A 27,620-nucleotide genomic window follows, 5' to 3' on the forward strand; every position below is an offset into this window, starting at 1 on the left:
GCTAATTTCACAGAACCAGACAGCTGCATTCACAGATAAGAAAGCTCAATTCACAGACCCAGAGAGCTCCATTCACAGATGCTGTAAGCTCATTTCATAGATCTAAACAGATCCATTCACAGACTCAGACAGCTCATTTCACAGACCCAGACAAGTCCATTCAAGGACTCAGACAACTAATTTCACAAAGTGAGACAGCTCCATTCATAGTCACAGGCAGATCAATTCAAAGACCCAGAGAGCTCATTTCACAGACACAGACAGCTCCATTCTGGGACCGAGAAAGCTCCATTCACATTCCCAGACCGCCCCATATAGAGACCCAAAAAAACATTTCACAGACTCAGACACGTCCATTCACAGACCCAGAATTCACAATTTCAAGACCCAGACGACACTTTTGACAGACCCGGCTCCATTCACAAACACAGGCTGCTCCATTCACAGACTCAGAAAGCTTCATTCACAGATGCAGACAGCTCCATTCACCGATCCAGACAACTCATTTCATAGACACAGACATCTGCATTCACAGACGCAGACTTCACAATTCAAAGACACTGACAGCTCATTTCAGAGACCCAGACAGCGCTATTGAAAGGCCCAGACAGCACCAATCACAGACCCAGATGGCACCATATACAGACACAAACAACTCAGTTCACAGACTCAGATATCTCCATTCACAGACACAGACATCTCAATTCATAGTATCACAACGCTCATTTCTCTGACCCAGACAGGTTCATTCAAAGACTCAGAAAGCTAATTTCACAGTACCACACAGCTCCATTCACATATTCAGAATGCTGATTTCACATACCTAGACAGCTCCATTCACAGACTCAGAGAGCTCCATTCACAGGCCCAGACAACGCCGTTCACAGAAAAAGAGAGCTCCATTCAAAGAATCAGACAGCTCCATGCTTAGACCCAGACAACTCATTTCACAGACACAGATATCTCCATTCACAGACCAAGACAGCTCCATTCACAGATCCAGACAGCTCAATTCAAAAACCCAGTCAGCTCATTACACAGACCAAGACAGCTCCATTCACAGACACAGACAGCTCCATTCACAGACCCAGACAGCAACATATACAGACATAGAAAACTAATTTCAGAGGCACAGACAGCTCCATTAATGTAATGTTATCTTAGTAATTACGAGTCTCCCAAGCAGTTGTAGTGGAGTGCCATTTATTCAGTCCTGACTCTATGTCTCGTAGTACAGCACCTCAAGCATGGCCAAGATGGCGTCGGATCCCGCCCCCGGATATGACGTCAGCCGTCAACCAGCTGTCAATCAAAACCCGCTGTCTTTACGACAGCTACGGTTATCCGTACAATTAACAAACTCAGACATCTCCATTCACAGACCCAGACAGAACGATTCGCAGACTCAGACAGCTACTTGCACAGACCCAGACAACGCATTTCACAGAAATAGACAGCTCCATTCAAAGAATCAGATAGTCCATTCATAGACCCAGACAACTCATTTCACAGACTCAGATATCTCCATTCACAGAACAAGACAGCTCCATTCACTGACCCAGACTGTGCTGCCTTCCTTTAGGAATTTATGTTAGTTTTCAAGTTAATTCAGGGGTTTAATTAATTTGGGTCGATTCCCAAAGTGTGCCACCACCTAGTGGATATTTGGTACCTAGCAAGTGCAGTAAAGTGCCGTAAAGTAAAGTGATGTAAATTAAATTGCTGTAGATTACAAGACATGCAGCTGGACACATGGTGTTGCAAGTTATTATCCTGTTACGTTTCGGCCTTGGACACTATTTGTCTGTAAGTACTTGAGAATGTTATAGATGATTAGTGTACGCTATATTTTGTAGAAAATGTTTAATTTGTAACCTTTCTCTGTAAGCAAACTTACACAGCTAGCTGTGAATTGCTCGCTATCTGTATCTAACTTGTCAGCTTGTAGCTGTATTTTGATGCACTATGTACAGGGCTAATTTAAAGTGAATGTAAGAGAATGCTTTTCAGTTTGCTAAATGAATATTCACAGTAAGCTGTGTTTTCACGTGTTTTGGTAAGTTACATGCCAAATGTACTGTGTTGCTCATGCTCACCTAAATTTGTGTATGCATATCAGTTATGTGCTTGTTTACTAATGTATGCTTCCACTTCTGTATTGTATTTCAGTTTCACAATAAGAATCTTTCAGTAAAGTTTACAAGAAAAGTCAAGCCTTGTGATTTTTATAGGAAGATATCAAGTTGTTAGCTATCTGTCAACTCTGCATAGGAATGCGCTGCAAGGACAGTATAGTGAAAAGACAACAGCACAGCGGGCTCAAGCACAAGAAGATACCACTCAGCTACCATGAGTCTACGCTCAGGAAGACAATGGGGCAGAAATTCGGGTCGGGGGCTTGCCGCGCGTGCAAGCCCCCGATCTGCACTTACCCGACGCGCCTGCCGTTCACCTCCAGGGACGCCTGGAATTCCTTTTCGAAAGAGTAGAATCCCGGGCAGCGTTTGACGTCACGCTGCCCAGGAGTGCAGCCAGCGCGAAGCCTGTAGCGCGCTGTGCAAGTGAGACACGCCCCTTGAGGTCTCATTGTAACAGGACACGCCCCCAATGTTTCCAAGCAGCTGCAGAGAACTTTGTAGTTACACAGCTGCAGGGAAAGTAAGTTATCTGCTATTTTATGAATGTTTTGTGAACTTTTATCAAATTTTAAAAACATTTACATTATTTTGATGACTCTTAGATTGATGTAAAGAGAATTGAAGCTATTTAAGCATTTTTTAAAGCCTTGAAAACATTCTATTAATTCTTTTCAGTTAATTAGCAAAATGAAATGGCTGGAATGAGCACATTTCATGTGATTAAAAGAACTCAGAACTTCACTGATGATGACCTCAGCAATCTCCTCAATGAGGTGGAGGCGAGGCGCCTGCGCATCATGGGGAATGAGCAGTCGAGAGCTCCGCAAAAAGGTCAGATGGCAGCGTGGTCGGAAGTTGCACAAGCTGTCAGCGCGACCTCCACCATTCCACGTACAGCGGAACAATGTCACAAGAAATTCAGTGACTTGCTGCGATCTGTCAGGGTTTGTACAGTTATTACTAAAGTGTACTGTAACATTGCTTAGAATTTAAGTTAGCCAGATTTCAAAAGGCTTTCTCAATGCATTTACTGCAGTCAATTTACTTCTTGGTAAAGTCACCTGAGGTAGCAATAAAACTTTATGGCTTTGGGGCCAGCTCAGGGATACCTACTGTTCTCTTATCTTGATTCCATTGCTTGGAGCTGTAAAACTTCAATCAAAGATGTAAAGAAACACCCCACCCAGTCTTCAAAGCCTTCGCTCTCCATGTCAGAAATGCAGCTGTGTGATTCTCTTATTTCTGGTGTAATTTCAGACTGAAAGTGCTCACAACTCCAGGGAATGCACACTCACAGGCGGTGGTGTTGCCATGCTGAGGGTTTTGACTGAACATGAGGAACGGGTCCAGCAGATGCACGAATTTGCTAGCAATCGCCCCGTGGATGATTCTGAAACAGACATTGCTGACCCTCAATGTGAGTTGGCCTGGCCAGCTATATGTTAAAGAAGGTTAGGTGTGTGCTGAATATCTGTGATGTGGCACATCGTGCTTTACCTTAGCAAATGTTTTCTGCTTCCTTCCCACAGCTGGACAGAGTACCTCTCACACACGGGATGAGCAGTGCGTGGAGTCAGCAGCCACAGAGGACATTGGGGAAGGTTTTTCTGATGCAATGGCAGCAGTTACTGAGGTGGCTGAGTTAGCTGAGGAACAGGAGCAACCTGTCCTATGTCAGCAAGTGCAGCAGGAGTGTATAGACCCTGTGTCGCTGGCCACTATCTCACCATCTCATGGCCCTTGTGGCTCTGTGCTAGTCACTGATGACTGTAGCTCCACAGGCAGACACCATATTGACACTTCAGTGCAGGTGGGAGGAGCAGAAGTACAGCAGCACCTACAAGATGAGCAGCAAGATATTGCAGGTTTCAGGCAATTGCTGAGCTCTCTCACTGAGAAGGAAGTAGACGCTAGAGACTCTATCAGGCAGGGAATGGAGAATATTGGCATTACACTAAATCAGATGTCATCGCAGTTTGTGGTGCTTAATGATAATTATCTTAATCAGATATCACCGCATTTGGTGATGCTTAATGATAATTCTCTTAATCAGACATCATCGCAGTTGGTGATGCTTAATGATAATTCTCTTAATCAGATATCGCAGTTGGTGATGCTTAATGAAACTGTGATTGCACTAGTTAATTCGCTTGTACCTATCACTCCTGGCATAACGCTGACTCCAGCACAAATGCCCTCCCCAGGTCACAGTGCAGAGCCACTTTGGTCCCAGGAGCCAGCAGCTGCGCCAGTCATGATGCAGGGCAGCGTAGAATTGCCTCAGCAACAACCCTTTCCTCAAGCCGCTGCTGAAGAGCAGGAACAATCTGACAGGGCCCTTGCAAATAGATCTGGAGGGCTCCAGTCACGGGTAGTGAAAAGGCACAGGAAACGTTAGAGTGTCACCTTCAGCTCACTCCGCCACCTTCAACCCTCAGTCACACAGGCCAGTTGGCAATTTGTTAAATAGTTATATTTTTCACTTTATTTAAATGTTAAATGTTTTCTTACATATTTAAATTCAAGTGTTTATTTATGAAGGAAAGGATAGGTAACCTTATCGTTTCAGCAGTACACCCAGTAATCAACGTTGAAAGAAATTAAACTTTTATTTAACTTCAAAAACTTTTACAACAAATGTTACAAAATTGTAAAATAGCTAGTTTGCACTTTGAATGTCTGTATTGCAGAAAGAAAGTAAAAATTACTGTAAAATGTTTACACTTTCTTTTCTAACAGTCACCATTTTGCACATGTTTCAAAACGTTAAAAGAAGTAGTTAGCATCTTAATATTTGTAATTTCACTTAGAATCAAACACAAATTAGTTAAACCTGTTTACAAAGTGATTTCAAAACTGTTAACGTTAACATTTTTAAATTGCATAAAATATGTCATTAACATCCTTGAACGAAGAAAGAAAGAGAAGTAAAGACGAACTCTTTCCAAGAACACTTCCTCACTGTTCCTGTCCATAAATTTTTTTAAAGTTCATAACTGTTACTTAAAATTTACAAGTTATTCACTTTAAATATTGAAACTGAATCAGAAAAGTGTTTGATTATGCAATAAAAGGTCACTGTTTCACTTCAATATGTGACTGCTTCTGTCTTTGCCTTGCGGGGGGAGGGGTAGGTACAGGGCATAACTACCGCGTGAAAGGGTTGGCTACCAGCAGTTCGCGAGCAGCCTTAGATTCGGTGGCACTTGGCTCCTCCCCATGAGGCCTGGCAACATGCACATTGCCATCGCCTTCATCCTGCACTTCAACAGGCAGCTGTTCCTCATTGTGAAGGGTCAGTCCTTCCTGCAGGACAAGGTTGTGCAAAGCACAACAGGCCAGCACAATACTTGCCACTTTCTGGTGAGGGTACTGCAAGGTCCCCTCTGACCTATCCAGGCACCGGAAGCGTGATTTCAGAACTCCTATTGTCCTCTCCACCACTTGACGTGTAGTCACGTGTGCCTGGTTGTATCTGTCCTGAGCCTCATTATTGGTATTGCGGTAGGGGGCCATCAGCCATGGTTTTAGCGGGTAGCCCTTGTCGCCCAATATCCATGCGGATCCTGTAGGCAATTTGCTGAGAGAATCATACAATTTAGAGTTACGGAGGACGAAGGAGTCATGATTACTTCCCCGGTGTCCTGAATTAACGTTTAGGATCCTCAGGTGCGCATCACATAATATCATTACATTCAATGAATGATACCCCTTCCTGTTAATGAATGTCACAGGTGCATCCTTGGGTGCCTTCAATGCAATATGTGTTCCATCGACGGCCCCAATCACTTTGGGGAATCCAGCAATGCGATGAAATTCTAAGGCCATCTCCTTCTGATGACGAGCGGACAAGTCATACATAATGAAATCAGAAATCCTACGGCAAATGGCTGCTGTGACCTGGTGAATGCAGACCCTCGCAGCATTCTTGGAGATGTTGGTTATGTCACCGGTGCCTGCTTGAAATGATCCACTTGCAAAGAAGTTCAATGCTGTGGTTACCTTCATGTTCACTGACAAGGCAGTGCGGGTCTTCGAGCGTGGCTCCAAGTCTGCCTTCAACATGTCACATAGTCGTCCAATTGCCTCTTTACTGAAGCGCAGCCGTCGGATACACAACTCCTCGGACAGCATTTCAAATGATCGCCTCTCCCTGTAAACTCTGCGGGGTGGGTAGTTGTTCCTTCTGATCAGGAGACGCTCATGGTTCCTCAATTTTCTACGTTGCTCCCTGGCATTCCTATTTCTTTGAAGCAAATACACAAATAGCATCACGGCAAAATTTCTGCAACAGGGCATGTTCCTCGCTGACAGGACTACTCCTCACACAGACGTACCTGTACGGATGAAATGGAAATAGTTGTTACACTTATTTTAATAAACTGAGTGCCTATAACATCAACTTGGCCTATGACAGGAAGCATGCTTTAACGGCTTGCAAACACAACCTTCCCGCCTGATGAATATCACAGGCCTACATCTTTTTCTAAATTGCAGAAATTCATTATTACATAAATACATTCATCCACGTACTGAAAGGAATACATACATAAATGCACATCCTAAATGGAAAATATACAGACACACATACAATCATACATACATACTTACTAAATATTACTGATGACAATTTCATTTTGTAAGCATTTTATTATTTTTAAAACATTTAATTTCACATTTTATAAAAATAAATTCAATGAGGCCTTGGCCACAACCACAATTGCTCCTTCTAACTACAGTACTGAAAACCCGTTTTAAACAAAAAAAATGTTTTAAACTTACCTCAGCCTTTCTTAAAATAACTTTCCTCCCTTTCCCAAACAGAAATTGAGTGACTTTCAGAAGCTCCACGATGACAGACTTCTTCCTCCGTAGCTTCTCGATAGTTCTACTCCTGCTTTTTTCATGTGTAAGTTGTCAGGACTTACCCTCACTGAATCCATGAATGAAATCGACGAAGTTCACTGCGCACACGATGCCTGTGCAGTCGAACGCGCTATGCCTCTGAACCCCTTCGTTCAGAGGACTGGAAATGCCGGTTTTCCCCACATGTGCTGTGCATGCTGAAAACAGGCATTTCCTCCGGCCAGACACGTGAGTACCCCGACCGTACTCACGCGTTCAGAGAGGAATTACTGGGCCATTATACCACAGAGGACGTCGACCAGCCAACCGAGAAGCATGAGCCTCTTCGAGCAAATGGTGCCAAGTCACATTCCTCTAAAGCATCCTCTAGATCATCCCGGCTATCCAGCAGATCGTCGTCATCGACAGCTTCTGCAGCCGCCAAAGCACATGCTAAGGCAAAAACTGCCCAGGCTCAATTGTCCTTCGCTGAAAAAGAAGCTAGTGTGATGAAACAGAGAGCTGACCTCGGCGCTAGTGTGATGAAGCAGAGAGCTGACCTCGACTCCAGTCTCCACATTATCCAAAGCCAGAGAGCTGCTGCTTCCACTGAAGCTGCAGCTGCAGCTTATGAAGAAGGTGAGGAGAATGAAGGCGGGAGGCACAGCTATGAACCATATGTTCTAGAACAGCCCCTCAGTCAAGTGCAATGTACAAGTGAGTATGTCCAACAACACTCCAAATTGTTCTTCAAGGAAGCATCATCGAAACACAAGCCAGAAGACTCATAAGAGAACATAAGAAATAGGAGCAGGAGGAGGCCAGTCGGCCCCTCGAGCCTGCTCCGCCATTCAATAAGATCATGGCTGATCTGATCCTAACCGCCAATCTACTATCACAGAACCATCTCCTGAATCTAACAGAATTAGACACACGAAATAGGAGCAGGATCAGGCTACACGGCCCCTGGGCCCGCTCCGCTAACTACAGGGCCATGACCGATCTGAACCTAGACTCATGTCCAAATTCCTGCCCGCTCCCCGTAACACTTAATTCCCTTTACTTCTAGGAAACTGTCTATTTCTGGTTTAAATAATGTAATGATGTAGCTTCTACAGCTTTTTGAGGCAACATATTCCATGGACCTACCACCCTCTGAGTGAAGTAGTTCCTGCTCATCTGAATTTTGAAAGAGCAGCCACTTATTCTAAGACTATGCCCACTAGTTCTAGTTTCACCCATCATCGGGAACATCCTCCCCGCATCCAACCGATCCAACCCCTTCACAATCTTATATATTTCAATAAGATCGCCTCTCATTCTTCTGAACTGCAATGAGTAGAGTCCCATTCTACTCAACCTTTCCTCATATGTCCATCCCCTCATCCCCGGGATTAACCGAGTGAACCTTCTTTGTACTGACTCGAGAGCAAGTATGCCATTTCTTAAGTATGGACACCAAAACTTTATGCAGCATTCCAGGTGCGGTCTCACCAATACCTTGTACAAATGAAGCAATACGTCCCTATTTTTATATTCTATCCCCCTAGCAATAATATCCAACATTCCATTGGCCTTCTTAATCACTTGCTGCACCGGCATACTAAACTTTTGAGTTTCGTGCACCAGGACCGCCAGATCCCTTTGTACTTCAGTACTTTCCAGTTTCTTGCCATTAAGACAATAACTTGCTCTACGATTTTTCCTGCCAAAGTGCATAACCTCACACTTTCCAGTATTGTATTCCATCTGCCAAATCTCTGCCCACTTACTTTGCCTGTCTATGTCCGCTTGCAAGTTTTTTATGTCCTCCTCACTCACTACTTTCCCTGCCATCTTAGTGTCATCTGCAAACTTTGATATGTTACACACGGTCCCCTCCTCCAAATAGTTAATATAGATTGTAAAGAGTTGGGGACCCAGCACTGACCCCTGCGGAACACCACTAGTTACTGATTGCCAGTCTGAGAATGAACCATTTATCCCAACTCTCTGCCTTCTATTAGATAGCCAATCCTCTATCCATGCCAGAATATTACCCTCAATCCCGTGATTTTTTATCTTAAGCAATAATCTTTTGTGTGGCACCTTGTTTAATGCCTTTTGGAAGTCTAAATACACTACGTCCACTGGTTCCCCTTTATCCACCCTATATGTTACTTCCTCAAAGAACTCCAGCAAATTTGTCAAACATGACTTCCCCTTCATAAAACCATGCTGACTTTGTCCTATTAAATTATGTTTATCCAAATGTCCTGTTACTGTCTCCTTAATAATGGACTCCAAAATATTACCTACCACAAACGTTAGACTAACTGGTCTATAGTTTCCAGCCTTCTGTGTCCTGCCCTTTTTAAATAAGGGTGTTACATTAGCAGTTTTCCAGTCTGCTGGGACCTTTGCTGAGTCCAGGGAGTTTTGGAAAATTATTACCAATGCATCCACAATCCCTACCGCCACTTCCCTCAAGACCCTAGGATGTAATCTATCAGATCCAGGTGATTTATCCGCCTTGAGTCCCATTATTTTACCGAGTACCACTTCCTTAGTGATTTTGATCGTGTTTAGCTCCTCCCCCCCATAGCCCCCTGTTTGTCCAGTGTTGGGATGTTCTTAGTGTCCTCTACTGTAAAGACTGATACAAAATATTCATTCAGTGTTCTTGCCATCTCCATACTTCCCACCATTAATTTCCCGGTCTCATCCTCTAAGGGACCAACATTTACTTTAGCCACCCTTTTTCTTCTTATATAAATATAAAAACTCTTACTATCTGTTTTTATATTTTTTGCTAATTTACTTTCATATTTTATCTTCCCTTTCTTAATCGATCTTTTTATTATTTTTTGCTGTCTTTTAAAGTTTTCCCAACCTCTACCTCCCACTAGATTTGGCTACCTTATATGCTCTTGTTTTTAGTCGAATACTATCCTTAATTTCTTTACTTAGCCACGGATGGCTGTCTTTTCTTTTACAACCTTTTCTTCTCAGTGGAATATATATTTTTTGGAAGTTGCAAAATAACTCCTTAAATGTACACCACTGATCATGTATCGTCTTACCCTTTAATCTATTTTCCCAATCCACTCTACTCAATTCCGCTCTCATACCTTCATAGTCTCCTTTATTCAAGCTTAGCACGCTTGTTTGAGATCCAACCTTCTCACCCTCTAATTGAATATGGAATTCAACCATGTTATGGTCACTCATTCCAAGGGGATCCTTTACTAGGACATTTTTAATTAATCCTGTCTCGTTACAAATGACCAGATCTAAGGTTGCTTGCCCCCTGGTCGGTTTATTACATACTGCTCAAGAAACCCATCCCTAATACACTCAATGAACTGATCCTCAAGGCAGCCCTGCCCAATTTGATTTGTCCAATTAATATGATAGTTAAAATCCCTCATAATTACAGATGTTCCCTTGTTACAAGCCTCAACTATTTCCTAATTGATACTCCGTCCAACAGAGTTCCAATTGTTCGGAGGCCTATAGACTACGCCCACTCGTGTTTTTTCCCCCTTATAATTCCTTATCTCCACCCAAACTCTTTCATTATCCTGATCTATTGACCCAAAAGCAATTATCTGTATTACAGTGATTCCTTCCTTTATTTACGTAGCCACCTCACCTCCCTTTCCTTCCTGCCTGTCATTCCTCATCGCTAAATAACCTGCAGCCATGTTTCTGTAATGGCCACAAGATCATACCCATATGTAGTGATTTGTGCCATTAACTCATCTATTTTGTTACGAATGCTACGTGCATTCAGATAGAGAACTTTAAAATATGTTTTGTGACACTTAGTTCCTGCTTTTGCCCTTTTTATTACTTTACCTTTTACTCCATACCTTCTGCCCCTTCCTGACACGCTCTGGTTTTTAATTTCCCCACTGCTACCTAAGTGTATGATCTTCTCTTTTGTCATTTTAATTATTTGATCTCTAGGAACCTCCCCCCCACTAGGTAATTTTAAACCCTCTCTACAGCCCTAGTTATATGATTCGCCAGGACTCTAGTCCCAGCACTGGCCAAGTGAAGCCCGTCCCAACGGAACAGCTCCCTCCTGCCCCAGTACTGGTGCCAGTGTCCCAGGAAGCACAACCCATTTCTCCCACACCAGTCTTTGAGCCACGCATTTAACTCTCTAATTTTATTTGTCCTAGCCAAATTCGCTCGTGGCTCAGGTAATAATCCAGAGATTATTAACTTGAGGTTCCGTTTTTTAATTTGATCCCTAGCTGCTCATACTCCTTTAACAGAACCGGCGTCCTAGTTCTATCTACGTCGTTTGTACCAACATTGGCCATGGCAACTGGGTCCACCCCCTCACACTGCAAGTTTATTTCCAGCCCAGAGCAGATGTCCTTAACCCTGGCACCGGTAGGGAACACAGCCTTCGGGAATCTCGCTCTCGGCTGCAGAGAACTCTATCTATCCCCCTAATAATATTACCCCCTACCACTACAACATTTCTATTTACTCCCCACTGTTGAATGGCCCCCCGTTCCACGGTGCTGTGGCCAGGTTGCTCATCCTCCCTTCAGTCCCTGCTCCCGTCCCCACAGGGAGGAAAAACCTCGAACCTGTTGGACAAGAGCAAGGGCTGCGGCTCCTCCAACACTACCTCCTGGATCCCTGTACCTGCCTCAATCGTAGTCACAGCGTCCTGTCCCTGACCATGGGCTATATCTGAATTAATTAACTTCATAGGTGTGACCACCTCCTGAAACACAGAATCCAGGTACTTCTCCCCCTCCCTGATGTGTCGCAGTGTCTGATGCTCAGACTCCAGCTCATCAACACGGAGCTGGAGTTCCTGTAGCAGCAGACAATAGTCACAGATGTAATCACCGTGAGCCTCAATGGGGTCCACCGGCTCCCACATCTTGCAACAGTAACACATCACCTGCTCCATTCTATGCAATTGATTACATTTTTTATTGTTAGTTATGGACACCCTCTGCCCAATTATAGATGCTAGTATCCCCTTTAATTAATTGGATTTAAATTAAATCAATCCCTCTTATTACACCAGTTAAATGGTTTACCACCAGTCACTCTGCACCAGAAAGGCCTTATTAACAACAACCCACAGAGTTAATGTTTGAAAAGAGCAACCAGCACCCCACTTACCCTAACTCACACTTACCCAAACTCACAGCACTCTCTGCTGACTCGCACTCAGTGATTGCTCGCACTAGGACTGGTCTTTTTATACTGTTTGTACAAAAAACATCCAGGTATCTCGACGCAGAACCAGCTACACAGCACAATAACAAACAGCCTGTTTTCGGAGACACTGAGCTTAAAAGAGAAGAAGCAATTAAGACTTACCTGCAGAGACCTCCACAGCACTCGGCCAATCCAGCCAAGGAGTCCTTACCTGAGCCGCAAATGCACAAGACCTCGCTAGGTAGCTCATCCGCCGAGAATTGTTAAGTTCAGGTCTTGTAGAATTTGATGACCGTCCTGAAAATTATTGGTCATGGAAAGTGTCCTTCCTGAGTACCACCAAGGACTTGAATCTGTCAGCCAGAGAAGAACTAGATTTGATGAAAAAGTGGCTCGGAGATGATTCGTCAGAACAGGCGAGGAGAATTCGCTCAGCGCACGTCCGCAACCCCACAGCAGGCCTCAACCTGGTTTGGCAACGTCTCGAAGACTGTTATGGGACATCAGAAGTCATTGAACATGCACTACTTAAGAAGATTGAGGACTTTCCGAAGCTAACCAACAAAGATAATGTCAAGCTTCGAGAACTGGGTGTCATTCTCCTCGAACTGGAGTGTGCTAAGGGACAAGGTTACCTGACAGGCCTCTCGTACTTGATACAGCTCGTGGGGTAACGCCAATAGTGGAAATGCTCCACTACAACCTTCAAGAGAAATGGATAGCTAAGGGATCCAAGTACTAGGCCGAGTACAGAGCGGCATTTCCTCCCTTCACTCTCTTCTCCAGGTTCGTCCAACAACCGGCAAATGTGAGGAATGATCCAAGTTTCACTTTCTCCACCACCAGCAGTCACGCTCCTTCGAGAACAGAGAAACCCACAAAGCATAGAAGCAAAGCCTCTGTGAGCGTGCACAAAACAAAGGTTCCAGCCGAACCCTCAGTCAACCAATCCAGTTCTGCTGGGAATAATGTGGATGATCCAGATCGTCACTGTCCAATACACAAGAAGCCCCACCCACTCAAAAAGTGTCGAAGCTTTAGAGGCAAGCCTATTGATGAGCGCAAGTTATACCTGAAAGTGAATCGCATCTGCTTCAGGTGTTGTGGGTCGATTCTGCACATGGCAAAAGACTGCAAGGCGACAATCAAGTGCTTTGAGTGCAACATTGAAAAACACATCGCAGCCCTGCATCCAGGTACTTCTTCGACCACCAAGAGTGCTGCTGTTGACAAAGAGGATAGCGGGGAACAAAGTGAGATCGCATCTTCGTCAGTCACCTCCAAGTGTACAGAGATTTGTGGAAATGCAAGCAGCCCACGCTCATGCTCCAAAATCTGCTTGGTTAAAGCATATCATGCAGGGAGAAAGGAGAAGGCAATCAAGATGTATGCAGTGCTTGATGAGTAAAGTAACAAGTCTCTAGCGAAGACAGAATTCTTCAATCTCTTTGAAGTCAAGGCCAGTGCAGCTCCAGACACGCTGAAAATGTGTTCATGGCCAACAGAGACTATGGGTAGGACAGTTGGCAACTTCATGATCGAGTCCATGGATAGGAAACTACAGCTTACCCTCCCCAACTTAATTGAGTGTGACAAGATGCCAGATGATAGGACGGAAATTCCCTCCCCAGAGGTCGCATGCCATCAGCCCCACCTACAGCCAGTTGCCAACAAGATTCCAGCTGTGGACCCGGACGCTCCAATCCTCCTGCTCTTGGGAAGAGACATCTTAAGGGTGCACAAGGTGCATGAGCAAATCAACGGGCCCCACAATGCTCCTTATGTGCAGCGGCTTGACCTGGGATGCGTCCTCATGGGTGGAGCTTGCCTGGGAACAGTCCACAAACCAGCGGATGTCAACGTCTATAAAGCAAACGTGCTGCACAACGGTCGCACATCCTTTCTCAGCCCATGTCCAAACAGGGTCCAGGCAAAGGAGGACTACAATGGCATGACGCAGCATCATAGGTCAACCTCCTCTGTCTGTGAGGAAGAGGCAGGCCTCACTGTGAGCATAGACAGCCTAGGATGCTCAGTGTTTGAAAGGTCCAAGGATGATGACAAACCAGCACTATCCTTGGATGACAAATCTTTCCAAACCATCATGGATGAGGAGGTTTACCAGGACGATGGACACAGCTGGGTGGCACCCTTACCATTTCGCTCTCCTAGACGCCGTCTTCCGAGCAACAGGGAACAAGCTATGAAGCACCTGTGCTCACTCAGGAGAACACAGCAGAAAAGGCTAGAAATGAAGGGCCATTACATAGAGTTCATGCAGAAGATGCTGGACAACGACCAAGCCTAGCCTGCTCCACCTTTGGAGGAAGGTAATGAACACTGGCACCTGCCAACATTCGGTGTGTATCACCCAGAAAAGCCAGACCAGTTACGAGTTGTGTTCGATTCAAGTGCTGAATGTGAAGGAGTGTCTCTGAACGATGTACTCCTCAGCGGCCCAGACTTGAACAACACCTTGTTGGGAGTTCTTTTGCGTTTCAGGAAATAATATCTAGACATGACAGCAGATGTGCAGCGAATGTTTTATTGCTTTGTCTTCCGAGAAGACCACAGGGACTATCTCCGCTACCTCTGGCATGAGGACAACGACATCAACAAGAATGTGGTGGAGTACAGCATGAAGGTACACGTGTTTGGAAACAGCCCTTCACCTGCCGTGGCCATCTACTGCATTATGCGAGCCGCTCAGAAAGATGAGCAAGAATATGGCTCCGATGCAAAACATTTTGTTGAGAGACAGTTCTATGTTGACGATGGTCCCACCTCGGTTACCACACCTGAAAAAGCAATAGATCTCCTGACATGAACCAGAGAGATGTTGGCAGAGTCCAACCTGAGACTACACAAGGTAGCATCGAACAGTGGACAGGCTATGGAGGCCTTCCCTGCAGAGGACCGTGCTAAGGATCTGAAGGATTTGCACCTGGGAGTGTATCCTCTCCCCCTTCAACGGTGCCTGGGGCTCTCCTGGAACCTGGAAACAAACAGCTTCACATTCCTGCTGTCCCGTGAGGAAAGGCCATTCACACGGAGAGGTGTCCTGTCCACAGTCAACAGTTTGTACGACCCTTTGGGGTTCGTAGCTTCCATAACAATGCAATGAAAAGCATTAGTACGGGAACTCTCATCTGATCAGAGTGAGTGGGATGCTCGGCTCCTCCCAGAAAAAGGAGCAAAATGGAACCTATGGAAGGAGTCCTTGAAGGCTCTCGAAGACCTGCACATAGAGAGGTGCTACATTCCAGTCTCGCTGTCTTCAACACAGAGAAGAGAGCTGTGCATCTTCTCAGATGCTTCCACAGTAGCAATAGGAGCTGTGGCCAACTTGAGAGCAGCTGACACTGACGGGAAATACCATGTTGGATTTGTTATGGGGAAGTCCAAGTTGGCCCCTCGGCCTGCCCACACCATTCCACGTCTCGAGCTTTGTGCAGCTGTGTTGGCTGTTCAGCTGTATGAGTTGATCAGAGACGAGTTTGACATCGATGTGGGCGCTGTCAAGTTCTTCATGGACAGCAAGATTGTACTTGGTTACATCCACAACTCCACAAGAAGATTTTATGTGTATGTTTCCAACCGGGTGACTCGTATCAGATGATCCACTCACCCTGATCAGTGGTGTTATCTCTCCACAGACCTGAACCCTGCAGACCATGCTACCAGGTCTATACCAGCAGCACACCGACAGCAAAGCAGTTGGTTCTCGGGCCCCTCTTTCCTGTCTCCTGTCAACACAGAGGAGACTCCTGAGTCCAATCTCTTCACCCTTGTGGAGCCTGAAGCTGATACTGATATTCGGCCTGAAGTTACGACCCTGGTCACCAAAGCCTCAGAATCTCGGTTGGGCTCACAACACTTTGAGCGATTCTCAAGCTGGAGAACACTATGTCGAATCACAGCCCGACTCATTCATGTTGCAGCATCCTTCAAGGGGAATTCTGACAATGTAGAATGCAAAGGATGGAAATGTTCTAAAAAAGTATCCAGCAAAAGTGAGCTTTCACAAGCCAAAGGTGTCATCATTCGCTCTGCCCAGCATGATGTCTTCAAGGAGGAACTCAAATGTCTTGAAGAGGGACAGACATTCCTCAAGCAAAGCCCCCTTAAGAAGCATAACCCAGTTACAGATGAAGATGTTTTGCTTCGGGTCGGAGGTCGCACATCATCCGCAGACTTGTCAAGAGAAAAAAACACCCTCTGATCATCCCACGCACCCATCACATTGCCACACTGCTCGTGAGATACTTTCATGAGCAAGTGGCTCACCAAGTACGTCACATAACAGAAGGGGCTATCCGAACAGCCGGATACTGGATAATCGGGAGCAAGCGCTGGGCGGTGCTCTTTACGTGCATGTCTACCAGAGCTGTGCACATTGAGGTGATTGAATCCATTTCAACAGACTGCTTTATCAATGCACTTAGGAAGTTTTTCTCAATCCGTGGTCCAGCCAAACTTCTCCGCCCCGACAGAGGGACTAACTTCGTGTGTGCCTGTAAGGAGTTGGACATCCACACGGACGATGTTGTGCTAAGAAGCTACCTCCAAAAGAAAGGATGCACGTGGGTGTGTAACCCCCCGGCATTCATCCCACATGGGTGGTTCATGGGAGAGGCTCATCGGTGTTGCCAGGCTTATCTGGACGCTATGCTGCTTCGGACAGGACCCACTCATCTCACACACGACGTCTTGAGCACCCTGATGGCTGAAGTCATGGCAATCATGAATGCAAGACCCCTGGCGCCGGTGTCCACTGACCCAGGCATGCCTGCAGTCCTCACCCCAGCGATGCTCCTGACTCAAAAGCTGAGTGCTATTTCAGACCCCTCTGGAAACTTCGACATGGCTGAGCTGCACGTGAAGCAGTGGAAGCAAGTCCAGTGACTTGCAGACACTTTTTGGAAGAGATGGAGAGGAGAGTATTTGTCCACCCTACAGAGCCGTAGGAAATGGACAGAAGACAAGCCAAATGTCAAAGTGGGAGATGTTGTCTTGCTGAAAGACAGCCAAGCACACAGAAATGCATGGCCAGTGGGACTGGTTTTCAAAAATCTGCCCAGCAGGGACAAGAAGGTCCGCAAAGTGGAGGTGAAGATTGTCAAGGAGGGGACTGTCAAAGTGTTTCTGAGCCCAGTCTCAGAGATCGTAGTCCTCCTTTCTGAAGAAACCTTGAGAAAGGATTCTGAGTATGTTTGCAGCCAAAGGACGTTTTCTTTAGGTTTTATTTTGTATCTGTAGTGGTACAATGGAATTATACCAAGCGGGGAGTGTGCTGCCTTCCTTTAGGAATGTATGTTAGTTTTCAAGTTAATTCAGTGGTTTAATTAATTTGGGTCATTCCCATTGTCTGCCGCCACCTAGTGGATATTTGGTACCTAGCAAGTGCAGTAAAGTGCAGTAAAGTAAAGTGATGTAAAGTAAATTGCTGTAGATCACAAGACATGCAGCTGGACACATGGTGTTGCAAGTTATTTTCCTGTTACGTTTCGGCCTTGGACACTATTTGTCTGTAAGTATTTGAGAGTGTTATAGATGATAAGTGTACACTTTTTTTGCAGAAAATGTTTAGTTTGTAACCTTTCTCTGTAAGCAAACCTACACAGCTAGCTGTGAATTGCTCGTTCTCTGTATCTAACTTGTCAGCTTGTAGCTGTATTTTGATGCACGATGTACAGGGCTAATTTAAAGTGAATGTAAGAGAATGCTTTTCAGTTTGCTAAATGTATATTCACAGTAAGCTGTGTTTTCACGTGTTTTTGTAAGTTACATGCCAAATGTACTGTGTTGCTCATGCTTACCTAAATTTGTGTATGCATATCAGTTATGTGCTTGTGTACTGATGTATGCTTCCACTTCTTTATTGTATTTCAGTTTCACAAGCAGAATCTTTCAGTAAAGTTTACAAGAAAAGTCAAGCCTTGTGATTTTTATGGGAAGATATCAAGTTGTTAGCTACCTGTCTAGCTCTGCATAGGAACGCGCTGCAAGGGCAGTATACAGACAGCTCCATTAACAGACCCAGACAGCACAATATACAGACCGAGAGAACACATTTCACAGACTCAGAAAGTTCAATTCACAGACCGAGACTTCTCAATTCAAAGACGCAGACAACTCATTTCGCAGACCCAGAGTGCTCCATTCACAGTCCAGGCAGCTCGTTACACAGGTTGGAATGCTTCATTCACAGACTCAGAAAGCTCATTTCACAAACTCAGACAGCCCCATTCACAGACTCAGACAGCTGCGTTAACAGATGCACAAACATCATTTAACAGACCCACACAGTTCCATTCGCAGAATCAGAGAGCTCCATTCACAGTCCCAGAAAGCTGCATTCACAGCCTCAGAAAGCTAATTTCACAGAACCAGACAGCTGCATTTGGATAAACATAATTTAATAGGACAGAGTCAGCATGGTTTTACGACGGGGAAGTCATGTTTGACAAATTTGCTCGAATTCTTTGAGGATGTAACATACAGGGTGGATAAAGGGGAACCAGTGGACGTAGTGTGTTTGGACTTCCAAAATGCATTTGACAAGGTTCCACACAAAAGATTACTGATCAAGATAAAAAATCACGGGATTGGGGGTAATATACTGGCATGGGTGGAAGATTGGCTATCTAACTGAAAACAAAGAGCTGGGCTGAATGGTTTGTTCTCGGGCTGGCAATCAGTAACTGGTGGTGTTCTGCAGGGGTCAGTGCTGGGAACCCAACTCTTTACAATCTATATTAATGATTTGGAGGAAGGGACCGAGTGCAACATATCCAAGTTTGCCGATGATACAAAGATAGGAGGGAAAGCAGTGAGTGAGGAAGACATAAAAAACCTGCAAAAGGACATAGACAGGCTAAGTAAATGGGTAGAGCCTTTGACTCTATATGGCACGAAGGGCTCTATTATAAACTTCTTCAGTGTGGAATAGGGGACAAAGTCTATGACCTTATTAAATCAATGTATCTGAAAAACAAATGCGGGGTCAAAATTGGAGACAAACGCACCGATTTCTTCACACAGAGAAGAGGCGTCCGGCAGGGCTGCAATTTGAGCCCGACCCTGTTCAACATATACATAAATGAATTAGCAGACATGCTGGAGCAAAGCGAGTCACCAGGTCTCCGTCTCCTGGATGGAGAAGTGAAATCCCTGTTCTATGCGGACGACCTGGTTCTGCTGTCTCCCACAGAACAGGGATTACAGCAACAACTAGACCTACTCGACAAATACTGCCAAAATTGGGCTCTAACAGTAAATCTAAAGAAAACCAACATCATGATTTTTCAAAAAAGGCCCAGATGTCAGGAAAACAAACACCAGTTTACCCTCAGTGATACAACTATAGGACACACTATGAGCTACACCTACCTTGGTCTAACTATTACAGCATCAGGGAGCTTCAGCATAGCAGTGAATGCACTAAAAGAAAAAGCCCGAAGAGCCCTATATGCAATAAAAAGAAAATTCTACAACATCCAAATCCCAATCCAAATCTGGCTAAAAATATTTGACAGCATAATCCTGCCCATTGCACTGTACGGTAGTGAAGTATGGGGCCCGCTAAATCACCAAAGCTACACTAAATGGGAAAAACACACAATAGAAGCCCTACATGCAGAATTCTGCCGAAGCATCCTTTGCATCCAAAGAAAAATGCCAACAAATGCATGCAGAGCCGAACTAGGCAGATACCCACTGATAATAAACATCCAAAAACGAGCACTAAACTTCCTAAATCACCTCAAATCTAGCTCCCCAGACACCCTTCATTTCAAAGCCTTTCAGACCCAAGAGCTAAACCCAGAAAAGAGTTCCCTGAGTCAGCTGCTACTGAAACTAAGTACTCAGCCGGACCCTGACCAGCCCCAGACCAACACAGCCGTCCAAACACCAATCCGAGTGAACCAAATCATTAAACAATGCAAAGAAACCTACCTGGAACATTGGAACAAAATAACCGAAAGCCAAAGCAGATTAGAATGTTACCGGGCCCTAAAAAGAGAATATAAACTGTCAGACTGCCTCACGACCATCAGAGACACAAAACAGAGACAGACCCTCACCAGGTACAGACTAAGCGACCACCAACTTGAAATTGAAAAAGGCAGATACAAGAAATCCTGGCAGCCTAGAGAGAATAGAATATGCGATCAATGTCTGGCCGGCGAGGTTGAAACAGAAATGCATTTCCTCCTAAAATGCGAAAAATTCAACACATCAAGAAACATATTATTCAACAAGCTAAGCCAAACAACCCCAGATTTCAAGGAATTGGATGACCTGTCAAAATTGAGATTAGTCCTGCGAGAAGGAGACAGACCATACCTTGGGGCCAAATATGTAACAACATGTCACAACCTGAGGACTGTTTAAAATTAAGACTGTTTAAAATTAATATTGAACGTACCAAATGAAGTACAAAGACTGTTTAAAATTAATATTGTTGAAAAGTAATATTGTATGTACCCAACAAATGTCAAATCGATTGACACCTACAGAATGTTGGAAAACTGTACCTTTTTGCTATGTAAGCTTTGGCAATATGGTTCTCTGTAAACTTTCATGCCAATAAAGCATTTGAATTGGAATTGGAATTGGATTTGGCAGATGCAATATAATGTTGGAAAGTTTGCGGTTATGCACTTTGGCAGAGAAAATCAAAGAGCAAGTTATTATCTAAACGGAGAGAAACTGCAAAGTGCTACAGTACAAAGGGACCTGGGGGTCCTGGTGCAGCAGGTGATCTTAAAGGCCAATGGAGTCTTGGCTTTTATTGCAAGGGGGATGGATTATAAAAACAGGGAAGTCTTGCTGCAGTTATACAGGGTATTGTTGAGGCCACATCTGGAATACTTCGTGCAGTTTTGGTTTCCATATTTAAGTAAAGATATACTTGCACTCGAGGCGGTTCAGAGAAGGTTTACTCGGTTGATTCCAGAGATGAGGGGGTTGACGTATGAGGAAAGGTTGAGTAGGTTGGGCCTCCACTCATTGGAGTTCAGAAGAATGAGAGGAGATCTTATCGAAACATATAAGATTGTGAGGGGGCTTGAATGGGTGGATGCGGTGAGGATGTTTACACTGATGGGTGAGACTAGAACTAGGGGGTATAATCTTAGAATAAGGTGCTGCCCTTTCAAAACTGAGATGAGGAGAAACTTCTTCACTCAGAGGGTAGTAAATCTATGGAATTTGCTACCCCAGAGAGCTGTGGAAGCTGCAACATTAAATAAATTTAAAATGGAGATAGACATTTTCCTAGCAGATAAAGGAATTAGGGGTTACGGGGAGAGGGCAGGGAAGTGGACATGAGTCTAGATTCAGATCAGCCATTATCCTATTGAATGGCGGTGCAGGCCCGAGGGGCCGTATGGCCTACTCCTGCTCCTATTTCTTATGTTCTTATGTTCTTATGCCCTTATTCACAGATAAGAAAGCTCAATTGACCGACCCAGAAAGCTCCATTCACAGATGCTGAAAGCTCATTTCATAGATCCAGACAGGTCCATTCACAGACTCAGACAGCTCATTTCACAGACCCAGACAGGTCCATTCAAAGACTCAGACAGCTAATTTCACAGACTGAGACAGCTCCATTCACCGTCACAGACATCTCAATTCAAAGACTCAGAGAGCTCATTTCACAGACCCAGACAGCTCCATTCAGGGACCCAGAAAGCTCCATTCACATACCTAGACCGCCCCATATAGAGGCCCAAAAAAATCATTTCATAGACTCAGAGACGCCCATTCACAGACACAGAATTCACAATTTCAAGAGCCAGACAACACTCTTCACAGACCCAGCTCCATTCACAAACACATACAGCTCCATTCACAGACTCAGAAAGATCTATTCGCAGATCCAGACAGGTCCATTCACAGATCCAGACATCTCATTTCACAGACATAGACATCTGCATTCACAGACTGAGACGTCACAATTCAAAAACTCTGACAGATCATTTCACGGACCCAGGCAGCGCCATTCGCAGACCCAGACAGCACCATTCACAGACCCAGACAGCACCATATACAGACACAAACACCTCATTTCACAGACTCAGATATCTCCATTCACAGACACAGACATCTCAATTCACAGTATCAGAAAGCTAATTTCACTGACCCAGACAGTTCCATACAAAAACTCAGAAAGCTAAATTCACAGTGCCAGACAGCTCCATTCACATATTCAGAATGCTCGTTTCATATACCTAGACAGCTCCATTCACAGACTCAGGCAGCTCCATTCACAGACCCAGACAAGGCATTTCACAGACAAAGAGAGCTCCATTCAAAGAATCAGACAGTTTCATGCATAGACCCAGACAACTCATTTCACAGACAAAGATATATCCATTCACAGACCAAGAATGCTCCATCCACAGATCCAGACAGCTCAATTCAAATACCCAGTCTGCTCATTTCACAGTCCCAGACAGCTCCATTCAGGGACCCAGAAAGCTCCATTCACATACCCATACCGCCCCATATAGAGACCCAAAGAAACATTTCACAGACTCAGACACGTCCATTCACAGACGCAGAATTCACAATTTCAAGACCAAGACAACACTTTTCACAGACCCACCTCCATTCACAAACACAGACTGCTCCATTCACAGACTCAGAATGGTTCAGTCACAGATGCAGACACCTCCATTCACAGACACATACAGCTCCATTCACAGACTCAGAAAGATCCATTTGTAGAACCAGACAGCTCCATTCACAGATCCAGACAACTCATTTCACAGACACAGACATATGCATTCACAGACCCAGACATCACAATTCAAAGACACTTACAGCTCATTTCACAGACCCAGATAGCGCCATTCACAGACACAGACAGCATCATTCACAGACCCAGACAGCACCATTTACAGACACAAACAACTCATTTCACTGACTCAGATATCTCCATTCACAGACACAGACATCTTAATTCACAGTATCAGAAAGCTCATTTCACTGACCCAGACAGGTCCATACAAAGACGCAGCAAGCTAATTTCACAGTAGCAGACAGCTCCATTCACATATTCAAAATGCTAATTTCATATACCTAGACAGCTCCATTCACAGACTCAGACAACTCCATTCACAGACCTAGACAACGCATTTCACAGAAAAAGAAAGCTCCATTGAAAAAATCAGACAGCTCCATGCATAGACCCAGACAACTCATTTCACAGACACAGATATCTCCATTCACAGACCAAGACAGCTCCATTCACAGATCGAGACAGTTCAATTCAAAGAACCAGTCAGGTCATTTCACAGGTCAAGATAGCTCCATTCACAGACACAGACAGCTCCATTCACAGACCCAGACAGCAACATATACAGAACCAGACAACTAATTTCACAGGCACAGACAGCTCCATTAACAGACTCAGACAGCTCCATTCACAGAGCCAGACTGCACTATACACAGACTCAAATAGCACATTTAAAGACCCAGGCGGCTCAATTCACAGTCTCAGGAAGCTCATTTCACAGAGCCAGACATCCCGATTCACAGGCTCAGACATCTCCATTCACAGACCCAGACAACGCATTTCACTGAAATAGACAGCTCCATTCAAAGAATCAGACAGCTTCATTCATAGACCCAGACAACTAATTACACAGACTCAGATATCTCCATTCACAGAACAAGACAGCTCCATTCACAGACACAGGCAGCTCCATTCACAGACCCAGACAGCTACATTCACAGACTCAGACAGCATGATATACAGGCCGAGACAACACATTTCACAGACTCAGACAGTTCAATTCACAGACACAGACAGCACCATATACAGATCCAGACATCTCAATTCACATACTCAGGCCGGTACATTCTCAGACCAAGTCATCTCAATTCACGTTATCAGAAAGTTCATTTCACTGACCCAGACAGCTCCATTCAAAGACTCAGAATGCTAATTTCACAGAACCAGACAGCTCCATTCATATATTCAGAATGATCACTTCGTAGGCCTAGACAGCTCCAGTCACCGACTCAGACAGCTCATTTAACAGACCCAGAGAGCAGCATTCACAGACGCAGGCAGCTACATTCACAGACCCAGACAACGCATTTCACAGACAACGACAGCTACATTCATAGACACAGAAGCTCAATTCAAAGACAGAGGCAGCTCATTTCACAGACCAAGACAGCTCCATTCACAGACTCAGATATCTCCATTCAAAGACCCAGACAGCTCAATTGAAAGACCCAGACAGTTCATTTCACAGACCAAGACAGCTCCATTCACAGAACAAGACACCTCATTTCAAAGACCCAAACAGCTGATTTCACAGAACAAGACAGCTCCATTCAGAGACTCAGACAGCTCCATTCACAGACCCAGACAACTCATTTGACAGACTCAGACAGTTCCATTCACAGAACCAAACATCTCAATTCAAAGACGCAGACAACTCATTTCACAGGTCCAGACAGATCAATTCTCAGACATAGACAGCTTCATTCAAAGACTCAGAAACCTCCATTCACAGATCCAGACAGCTTCATTCACAGACCCAGATGTCTAATGTCACAGAACCAGACAGCTCCATTCAGAGACACAGACGTCTCAATTCAAGACAACGACAGCTCATTACACAGACACAGACAGCTCAATTCACAGACACAGGCAGCTCCATTCAAAGACCAAGACAACGCATTTCATAGACACAGACAGCTCCATTCTCAGTCTGCTCCATTCACAGACACAGATAGCTCATTTCAGAGATCCAGGCAGCTCAATTCACAGTCTCAGAAAGCTCATTTCACAGAGCCAGGCATCTCCATTCACAGACCCAGACAGCACAATTCACAGAGTCAGACATCTCCATTCACAGACCCAGAAAACGCATTTCACAGACAAAGACAGATCCATTCAAACAATCAGAAAGCTCCATTCATAGAACCAGACAACTGATTTCACAGACTCAGATATCTCCATTCTCAGACGAAGACAGCTCCATTCACAGACCCAGAAAGCTCAATTCAAAGAGCCATACTGCTCATTTCACAGACCCAGACAGCTGCATTCACAGACACAAACAGCTCCATTCACAGACCCAGACAACTAATTTCACAGACTCAGACAAGTACATTCACAGACACAGATGTCACAAATCAAAGACCATGACAGCTCCAATTCAAAGACCCAAACATCGCCGTTCTCAAACCCCAAAAGCTCCATTCACAGACCCTGACAGCATCATATACAGTTCTAGTCAAGTCATTTCAAAGACTCAGACAGCTCCATTCATAGAACCAGACATCACAATTCGAAGGCCCAGAGAACTCTTTATACAGATGCAGACAGCTCCATTGACATGCACAGACAGCTCCATTTTCAGACACAAAAAGCTCCATTCACAGACCCAGACAACGCATTTCACGACCCAGACAGCTCCATTCTCAGACACAGGCAACACATTGCACAGATTCAGACAGCTCCATACACTCGCAGAAAACATTTTCAAACACCCAGACAGCTCCATTCACAGACCCAGACAGCACGATATACAGAATCAGAAAGCTCATTTCACAGACCCGGGCAGCTCCATTCAGAGTGTCGGAAACCTTATTTTGCAGACCCAGACAGCTGGATTCACAGACTCAGACATGCCATTCACTGACCCAGAGAGCATCATACACAGACAATGAAAGCTCATTTCACAGACACAGACAGATCCAGTCAAAGTCCCAGACAGTTCCATTCACAGTATCGGAGAGCTCATTTCACAGACACGGACAGCTCCACTGTCAGACCCAGACAACTCCATTCACAGACACAGACAGCTCCATTCACAGACTCAGAGAGCTCAATTCAGAGATCCAGACAGCTCCATTCACGTACCCAGACAACTCCATTCACAAACCCAGACAACTAAGCTCACAGACTCAGACAACACAATTCAGAGATTCAGACATCTGAATTCAAAGATCATGACAGCTCCATTTCACAGACCCATACAGCGCAATTCACAGACACCAATAGCTCCATTCATAGACCCTGACAGCACCATATACAGTCCCAGACAAGTCATTTCACAAATTTAGACAGCTCCATTCACAAAACCAGACATCACATTTCGAAGACCCAGAGAACTCTTTATACAGATGCAGACAGCTCCATTCACATACACAGACAGCTCCATTTCCAGACAAAGAAAGCTCCATTCACAAATCCAGACAGCTCCACTCACAGACAAAGACAATTCATTTCACAGACTGAGACAGCACAATTGACAGACCCAGACATCTCTGTTCAAAGACACAGACAGCTCATTTCACACACCTAGTGAGCTCCATTCACAGACACAGACAGCTCAATTCACAAACCGAGACAACTCATTTCACAGACCGAGACAGCTCCATTCACAGAACCGGATATCTCAATTCAAAGACCCAGACAGCTGATTTCGTAGGCACTGACAGCTCCATTCACATGCCGATTGCTCCATTCACAGACTCAGAAAGCTCCATTTACAGACTCAGACAATTTATTTTACAGACCCAGACAGCTCCATTCACAGCCCCAGACTTCTCAATTCGAAGAACCAGACTACTCACTTCACAGACCCAGACAGCTCCATTCAAAGACTCAGAAAGCTCCATTCACAAAACCAGAGAGCTCCATTCAAAGACCCATACGACAAATTTCACAGAATAAGACAGCTTTATTCACAGATCCACACAGCTCCATTCACAGACACAGGCAACTAATTTCAGACTCATGCAGCTCCATTCACAGACCAAGATGTCTCAATTCAAAGACACAGACAGCTCATTTCACACGCCTAGTCAGCTCCATTCACAGAGACCTACAGCTCAATTCACAGACTAAGACAGCTCCATTTATAGATACAGACAGCTCCATTCACAGATACAGACAGCTCCATTCACAGACCAAGCCATCTCATTTCACAGACCGAGACAGCTCCATTCACAGAACCGGACATCTTAAGTCAACTACCCAGACATCTCATTTCATAGACACAGACAGCTCCGTTCATATACAGACAGCTCAATTCACAGACTCAGAAAGTTCCATTCAGAGAGACAGGGAGCTCCATTCACAGACCAATATATCTCAATCCACAGACTCAGACGACTCATTTCTCAGAGCCAGACAGCTCAATTCACAGACCCAGACATCTCAATTCAAATACCCAGACTACTAATTTCACAGACTCAGATATCTCCATTCACAGATAACTCTATTCGCAGACTCAGAATGCTCCATTGACAGACCCAGACATCTCCATTCACAGTCACAGACAACAGATATCCCAGACCCAGAGAGTTCCATTCACAGACTCAGACAGCTCCATACACAGACTCAGATAGCTCATTTCACAGATCCAGGCAGCTCCACTCACAGTCTCAGAAATCTCATTTCACAGAGACAGACATCTC

This window comes from Somniosus microcephalus, unplaced genomic scaffold (genome assembly GCF_052327205.1).
Source record: "Somniosus microcephalus isolate GS21.2 unplaced genomic scaffold, FLI_Smic_1.0 unresolved_chr8, whole genome shotgun sequence".
Taxonomy (NCBI): Eukaryota; Metazoa; Chordata; class Chondrichthyes; order Squaliformes; family Somniosidae; genus Somniosus; species Somniosus microcephalus.